Source organism: Castor canadensis, chromosome 1 (assembly GCF_047511655.1).
Source record: "Castor canadensis chromosome 1, mCasCan1.hap1v2, whole genome shotgun sequence".
In the NCBI taxonomy this organism is placed as follows: domain Eukaryota; kingdom Metazoa; phylum Chordata; class Mammalia; order Rodentia; family Castoridae; genus Castor; species Castor canadensis.
Genome location: NC_133386.1, coordinates 35,513,982 through 35,521,985, shown reverse-complemented (window position 1 = coordinate 35,521,985; position 8,004 = coordinate 35,513,982). Strand labels below are relative to the sequence as shown.

The 8,004-nt window shown below is 35.1% G+C and overlaps 1 protein-coding gene across 1 annotated transcript in view; it reads right to left on the bottom strand.

The window, feature by feature from the left end:
- Window positions 1–245: 245 nt before the first annotated feature.
- Themis (thymocyte selection associated) overlaps window positions 246–8,004 on the bottom strand; it is a 179,244-nt gene continuing 171,485 nt past the window's right edge. The window contains exon 6 of the mRNA XM_074075092.1: window positions 246–2,598. The gene's annotated coding sequence lies outside the window, so the exon portion shown is untranslated. The remainder of the gene's footprint in view (window positions 2,599–8,004) is intronic.

Here is an 8,004-nt window from a genome sequence, read left to right as displayed (position 1 = left end):
CTATATATACCATTTTAGGAAGCTTGACTTTTGCTCTGAGTGAGGCAGGAAACGACTGTGGCACGTGTGGCACATTTTTAATGAGATTATTCCAGCTACCGCAGTGAGAATAGCTTAGTAGATAGCACTGGCAGGAATGGGAAGAAAGGTTCCAGAGTTACTACAATAGACCAAATCAGATGATTAAAGCTTTGCCCTCAGTGGTAGAGGTGAAAGCAGAAAGAAATGGTAAAATCTTGGAAATATTTTGATATTCAAATAAAAAGAACACTTTCACACTATTGAATTCCATTTTTAGTATCCCAGCTTATCAAGACTTATTTATATCCTAATATTAATTGTTCTTCCCACAAATGTCACATATTCTCTTCCACAGTCCAGTAACATGGAAGTATATTAAATGTTTGCCTCGATGTTCGAGCAGTTTTTATATTTGAATTCTAGTTACAATAGTCTAGACAGCCATCTCAAAGAATCACATTTCTCTGTGTTTCTCACTTTCTTTTCACCTCCATTTCCAAAATTGCTTGACAGCTTCAGTTATGAAAGGGGCAGCCCTAATAATTAATAGCGTTAATAATTGATGGTCTTGGTACCTATTATGCAGCTGAGAAATTTGGTCATTGTGACTGGAACCAATATTGTAGGCCCATAGTGGGTGGAAGGCAGGTAAAACTATCAGTCTCTTCCTCACTTCTGTTACACAAGCAGCCTTCTACTTAGTAGTGAAAAACTGATTTCATTTCTAGTTAAAGAATATTTTAACTTATTGTTATAGGGAGAGAGTTGTTTCATAGTTAAACATGGCAGAGAACCCATACTGACGAAATTCAGAACATTTATTTTCAACTTCCCAAAAATCTTCCATAGGTGAGCATGAAGTTTATTACACTTTTAGTACCAAGACATCTGGAAACACAGCATGTAAAAGGAGTTATACAAAGTTAGAAATGTTATACACAATTTCCAACAGAAAGCCCTTGACGATTTACAAAGTAAGATATGCATTCTCTTGATTTTTCTAATCAGAGAATTGTCTTCTAAAAGTACAAGTGTAATTGCTCCCAAATGCAAAATAAAAATATAGAAAGGTAACAAGTTCTGTGAGTCCAAAAGCACCAATAGTGAAGTTTGCCACAGTTGTGGGGTTTTATCAAGATTATCTGTGGTGTTCTAAAAGCAAATACGGGGAACTAAACTAAGAAAATGTCTTGTACATCTGGGCACAAATAGGCAAAATAAATGAAACTGAAACCACATTATAAAATAGTTGATAACAAATGATGTAACCACAATCAAAAGGGTACTGGAAATCAGTATTCATTATCACTGAAAAATAAGAGATATGGGGAAGTAAGCTGAATCACAATGTAAACATTATAGGAAAAATCTCTAGCTGTAATTTTTTTTTTGTTGAAAAGTTTCTTCATGATTTATTATCTTCAGAAACTGTTTGGTACTAAATCATCAAATACGTTCTCTACATGATGTAAATTAACTATGAGATCAGTCAGTTTTTGTGAAAACATGACCTATGAACAAAATCTAAGCTTGCTATTAAAATTCTATACAACCTAACCAGTTAAATCTGTCTTTCATTTTGTTAGAACAAAGTACTATTATTCCTGTACATAAAAAGATAAATTACAAATATGTGATTGCTCTTGAAGTAATTTTTACAGATTGTGCGAATGTGTTTTTAATACACACTAATTAAGAATCACTTTGACTTCTAGACAACTAAATTTATTATATCTCATTATAAATCTATTGCTTTTTTCTTTCCATCAAATATTATGACTAACTAAATGGTTTTACTACAGTTCTAATAAACATTCATAAAGGATTATCTACCATATAGTACATAAAACAATAAGGCATATTATAAAAAGTTTGGTGATATTTCATACATAAACTCTAGTTTTTAGGGGTTAAATGAAGAAGTAACAAAAAATTTCTTTTACTCCAGTGACTTTGGCTCTTAAGATTTGACCACATTTATTTACAGTATATTATAAAACAAACTGAAAATGTGAAGTCAAACTCATTTTCACTGTTCCCAGGGAATCAGTTAAGAAACCTGGATATTTTAAGTCACTCTCAAATACAATTACTTTTCTTTAAGTCAGTCTTAGCAGGAATGATGGTAACACTAGAAAAATGGCAAAACAAATTGTAGAATAAAGTTAAAACATTTGATGAGCTTTCATCTCATTTTAAATTGGTTCACTCAGAAATTAAAGAGTAAATTTATTTTCAATTGTTTAATTGTTGGTAGTAGAAGTAAGAGCAATGAAAATGTATACATTAGATATGTAATAGATAACAATGAAATGATACAAACAGATTTTAGTACAGCAGAATACACAATATGAATTCCACATCATAGGTATAGCTTTGAGTTTTAGCTGCTAAAACTTTTAAGATTGTTTTCTCTTTTGCAGTGACCAGACAAAAATTTTTCTGGAGTCCATTGGGGAATAGTTGTTTTTCAGCTAGAAGGCAAGACTTCCTTTCCCATTGCAACATTTATGTTCACTGCCCAAGTGACTTCCATCACATCTTGTTATTTTTGATGTTTTTCACTTTTGAAGATTTCTAGAAGTAAAGAAAAAAAATAAGAAGGTTCTGTTAGAAGTATGTACTAGAAATAACCGCTAGGGAAGCTGCCTGCTTTTAAAAACTGTTCATAAGACACTCATGCACATATAGATAGGCCTTTTGAGAAATAATTGCGAGCCAAGTAAAAAGAGCCAAAAAGTAAAATACAAGGAAGAGATGCAAATTCTTCAAAAACAAGGTACACATTTCTATAAACTGGGAGACAATACCTTAAATTTGTAAAGCGATTTTCAGTTGAAAATGCTTTTCCATAAATTTTAGTTTATCTTTGTAATAATTGTTTATGACTAATACAAGGTAGGAAACAGGTCGCAGTAAAGCTGAGCCCTACCCAACAATCACACAGCTTAGTAAGGGATTGCAGGTGATTGTGATCTGAACATGTCTGAGTCCAAACCCAACATTGCATGGCTGTGACACTAGATCTGAAGAGCAGAACACCAAATGTAGTGGGTTTCTAAGTACTACAGAAGAGGAAAAGGGTATCTATTAACTTTAGAATGAAGAAAAATCAATACGTCTTGAGGATCAGCTATACTATCTAAAGCTCCTAATTAGAATATACACAAACCAGACATTAATACAACTTCCTACCAAACTCTGAAATAAAGTAAACTGGAGTTCTAGGTTTGGGACAAAACACTTTATTCCTATACACTATAGCTTTGTAATGTATGAGGGATATGTAGATAGGAAAAAAAGAAGCCAAACTAGCTACCATTCTGATGACCACGAGGTACAAAAAGCCAGAAATATAGGATCTGTTACCTATACCTAGACAGGAACCTTCTGTGGATTGGCTCCTGAGTAGTCATTACACTGAGACTGCCTTCTTTCCTTCTTCCTCTTACCTTCTGCCTTTATTCTGCCTGTTTCCTTCTCTCTTTTTTTCCCTCCTTTCTTTCTCTTCCCCCTTCCCTACATCTCTTCTTTCTGTTCTCCTTTCCTTCCTCCCTTCCTTGAATTATTTTTCTTTTACTACTAAATGATGTTAAAATGGAAGCAAATAGAATGTCTCCATACATCACGTCAATTCCCCCTAATGGTCTGAATTTATTTTCTTTCGTCAATATTTCCCCTCAGTGTTAACAGGGGCTGGGATGGACATTGGCCTGATGTGCAAGATAACCTGGGTCCATGTTCTCTTGGATTCATTCCCTCTCCTCATAATCCACTACTGTCCTCAGATGCTGCCTTTAGATTTCTAGATCTTTCTTATATCACAAACAGCAGTACAACTACTCACTGCAGAATATATATTACAGACAAAAGAACACCTGATTTTACGCAGTATGTTCAGACTTAATACCCACTTCTATGACTTACTATCTTTGAGACTTTATCTGTGAAAAGGGATAGCAACAGTATTTCTACCTTGCAATATTCTTTTTCTTGGTAGAGAAAGATAAGGGAAAATGAAATAGATATACTATAGTACAAAAACCTGGAATCTGAAGACTTAGGCCTGAGCCCTGAAACTACAACTCACTGGCTATGTGTCTTGAAGAATTTCTGAATTCCATTTCCTTATCAGTGAATGACTCTTGATAATAATAACTGAATCTTAGAGTTGAGGAAATATCAAATGAAATAATGGATCTACAAGTGCTTTGTAAAATATAAAGTGCTACAGAGATATTACTGCTATTACCATGTCATGTTCCCATAAAACTATTATAAGCCTGTAGTTGCGAAGTTCAATCTGTCATCTTGACAGTTATTAGTCTCATTCTCCCTTGTCAATAAACTGATTTAAGATAGTCCATAGCCAAGCAGAAAAATGGGAGGTAAGGAAATTAGAATAATTATATTATCTCAAAATGTAATAATGGGATTTAAATCATGTTAATTTTAGAAGGGACTTTATAAGTCATTTTACCCTGCCTAGTGTAGCCCAATCTTCTACCTGCTGCAGGGATCCTTTAAGTAACATCCATGCTCTGGTAGCCAGTTCTAGAGGACAGAACAAATTTTACATTGAATAGAACGTCTGTTTTTTTTTGTTTTTTTTTTCCTATATCCTTTACCACAGGACAGATCTTTATGTTGGGATTTATGTTGGAAATTCTTTTATTCTCTGCTCAGGCTCATTGAGGACAGACCACAGTGACTCTGTTTCCCTCTTTGCATCCCACCAAAAAAAGTTAGCTACCTTTATCTCAAACAAACAAAATTATTATGTTTTTCTTTTTGTTTTCTCTTTTCTGTTCTTCAAAATCAGAGAACAGGAGGGAAAAACAGGCCCTGCTCAAGGGGGAGGGCTGACACCAGTGGGAAGGCTGACACCAGTGGCAGGGGGAGGTGGTTGTAGCAGGGTGAACACAGTGCAAAAAATGTGTACATATGTCTGTAAATGCAAAAATGATACCTGTTGTAACTATTACATCAACTGGGCTGGGGTGGATAAAGGAGAGCAGTGGAGGGGAGGAATTCAAGTATGATATATTTGATACATCATATCATTTGGCATTTGTAAATGCTAAAATATACCCCCACATAGCACAACAATAAAGGAACATAAATAAAATAAAGCTAAAAGAAACTTTTTGTCACATTAACTTTCAAAAAATCTCAAAATGTGCAGGAACTGGTTTGTCTGACAATTATTTAGATATTAAGATTCAAATTAATATAAATCCTTATTTTTTAGCATTCTTCACCCATTCCTTTTGTAAATGCCACAAGTTTAATTCAGAGATGATGCTTATTACATTGAATTGAGTATTCACTTAACCAATTGCTGAGATAATGTAATTAACTGAGTAATTTGGAATTATACAGAATAAGTTCTTAGACATCAAACCAAACACTTCATTCATAGAAGGAAAGACATAATATAGAGTTTTGTTTCATTTTTCTTCCCAAAAAGTATAAGTTAAAGAAGTGTCTTTCAATGGCCAGAATATATATCTTTATAAAAATAACCTGCTATTCAATCCACAAAATGAAGCTATGAGCACAAAATCAGATAAGTAATTCTTTGAATAAGAAGATTAAAGTGGAAGAAAAAATCTCCATTTCTTCAGATTTTAGGGGATTCAGGTTCATGCATACCTAAAACTGAATTACATTCTCTTGAAAGGTTGATGTTTCCTAAAGCATTAATTTAAATCAAGACTATTCACACCTCACTTTCCCTCTTGGGAACTTTGAGTGCCAGACTCTTAAAAGTTGCTCAATCTGAAGCTGAACAGTGAAACTTAGAACTAGTCATCTCCATGCCTCCTTGGGAAGCCACTGAGGTTGTAACTCTTCTGACCATTAGTTTCATTGGTATTGACTTGCAAAAGAACCACCGATTTTGCTTGATTGCCATTAGCCGGCAGGCAAACGGGTTCTTTTATCCCAATCTTAATTCAAATATTAACTCTCACATCACTCATTACATTTCACAATACTATAAAAGCTACAGAAAACAAGGAAAGGGCAAAAAGTGTTCAAAGAAGCCTGGATGAAGGCAAAGATAGACAGTTGATACACAGTAATGGTTCAAGGTATAAAGCTGATTCCAGATGCAAAATTGACTCTAGGCTTACAGAGTCACTCTAGGCTCACAGTGGGCCAAGTCAATCAGAGGTACTGACTGAGCTGAAACCCCAGGGACAGAGTCTGGAGTTGCTTGTTGATCTGTGATGCATGTGATGGTCTGATGACAGGTGTTTGCCACTGTGTCCAGTATTAGGTGTCTCTCCTTTATATGATCCAGGTGAGAGAGTTGCATTTTTCCTTGGTGTGGTGTATTTAATAAATTCATGGGCCTGGTTTTTCTGATATGGGTTTCCCATGCAAGTATTAACCAGGCCTGACCTGCTTAGCTTCCAAGATCAGATGAGATAGGGCATTTCAAGGTGGTATGGCCTAGGTTCTGATACAAGCTTGATATGCCACATGTTCATGTGTTCCTGATTTAGTTCGGTAAGTTTATAGGTGGTAACTTCATTTACATAAATAAGCTGCTTATCATTTGGTCTTATAGTTTGTGCTGGACATATGGTGGTTGTTTACTTGCACAAAACAGGTCAACAGTGTAGGTAGAACAGTGAAAAGTGGGGAGAAATGGAGAGGTCAGTGGAGGTTCTTCAGGAGTATGTGTTGAGAATGTACACTATGGGATAAGGACAGAGCAGATGAACTAATTAGAGTCCACACAAGAATCCTGATGAGATGATGGTTGACAGTAATAGATAGCTTGGGCTAAGTTGCTGGCAGTGGTTATGGGATAGAAATGGTCATATTCTAGATATTGGTTGAAGATAAAGCAAACAGGATTTGCTGATAGAGTAGCTGTGATGAGTGAATGAAATTAAGAGGAAGGTTGTTCTCAATTCTACAGCACTGCTTTTCAAAGTGCTTCATAAGCCCCTGGCATAAAAATCAACCAAACACCATGCCAAAATAGATTCTGCTACACCCAAGAATCTCTGAATCACTCTTAAGAATAAAAGTTAGTAAACTTTTTCTTTGAAGTGCCAGATAGTAATTATCTGTCACAACTTGGCTAATATAGCAGTGAAGCAGTTGTTGACAATATGGAAAGTAATTAATGTGGCTATATTCCAATAAAGCTTTACTTATAATATACACTGAAATTTAAACTTTATATTTACATTGGCATTTTTCACATGTCATAAAATATTATCCTGCTTTTCATGCTTTTGACCACTTAGAAATGAAAAAAAAAAATCTTAGCTCCTGGGCTGTAGAAAAACAGAAAATGAGACAGGTCTGACCCATAGGACATAGTTTGCCAATCCTGCTCTAGAAAACAGATCCCCAAAATATGTATTTTTTAAAGGGCACATCAAATTATTTTTTTTGGTAGTACTGGAGTTTGAACTCTGGACCTCACACTTCTTAGGCAGATGCTCTGCTGCTTGAGCCACTCTTCAGCCCCAAATGATTTTTTTTTTAATGCATAAGAACCTTCATGTGAGTTAGGCATTTTTACTCTACTTTTAAAGACCAGAAAGCAAACTCACAAAGAAATGTGACAATCTTTGTGTCAGAGTTCAGTCTTGGTCTATCATGGTGCAGAGCCTCAACATGTTCCAAATATCCCACCACTTTGTAGAATGTTTTCCCAATGGTTAATGGTCCTGTGCAGTCACTGACTAAGGAACAGGTAGGGTGAAAAGGAAAAGAAAAGAGTTACTTTGCCCAGAGAACCATTTTTTACTTTCAATGCAATGTATGGTGTTGCTTTTGTAATTAACATTCTGCCGTGAGAACTCCCATTGGTGAAGGCTGACGAGTGAGATTTTCCATGAAGAGCACACTGCAGGAAATAAATTAATCTCTAGGGAAGAAGAAGGGTAAGGTTGTCAGCATTCACACAACTGCCTAATAGGAAATAATATTTCAGAACTGTTCAAAGAACAAAAG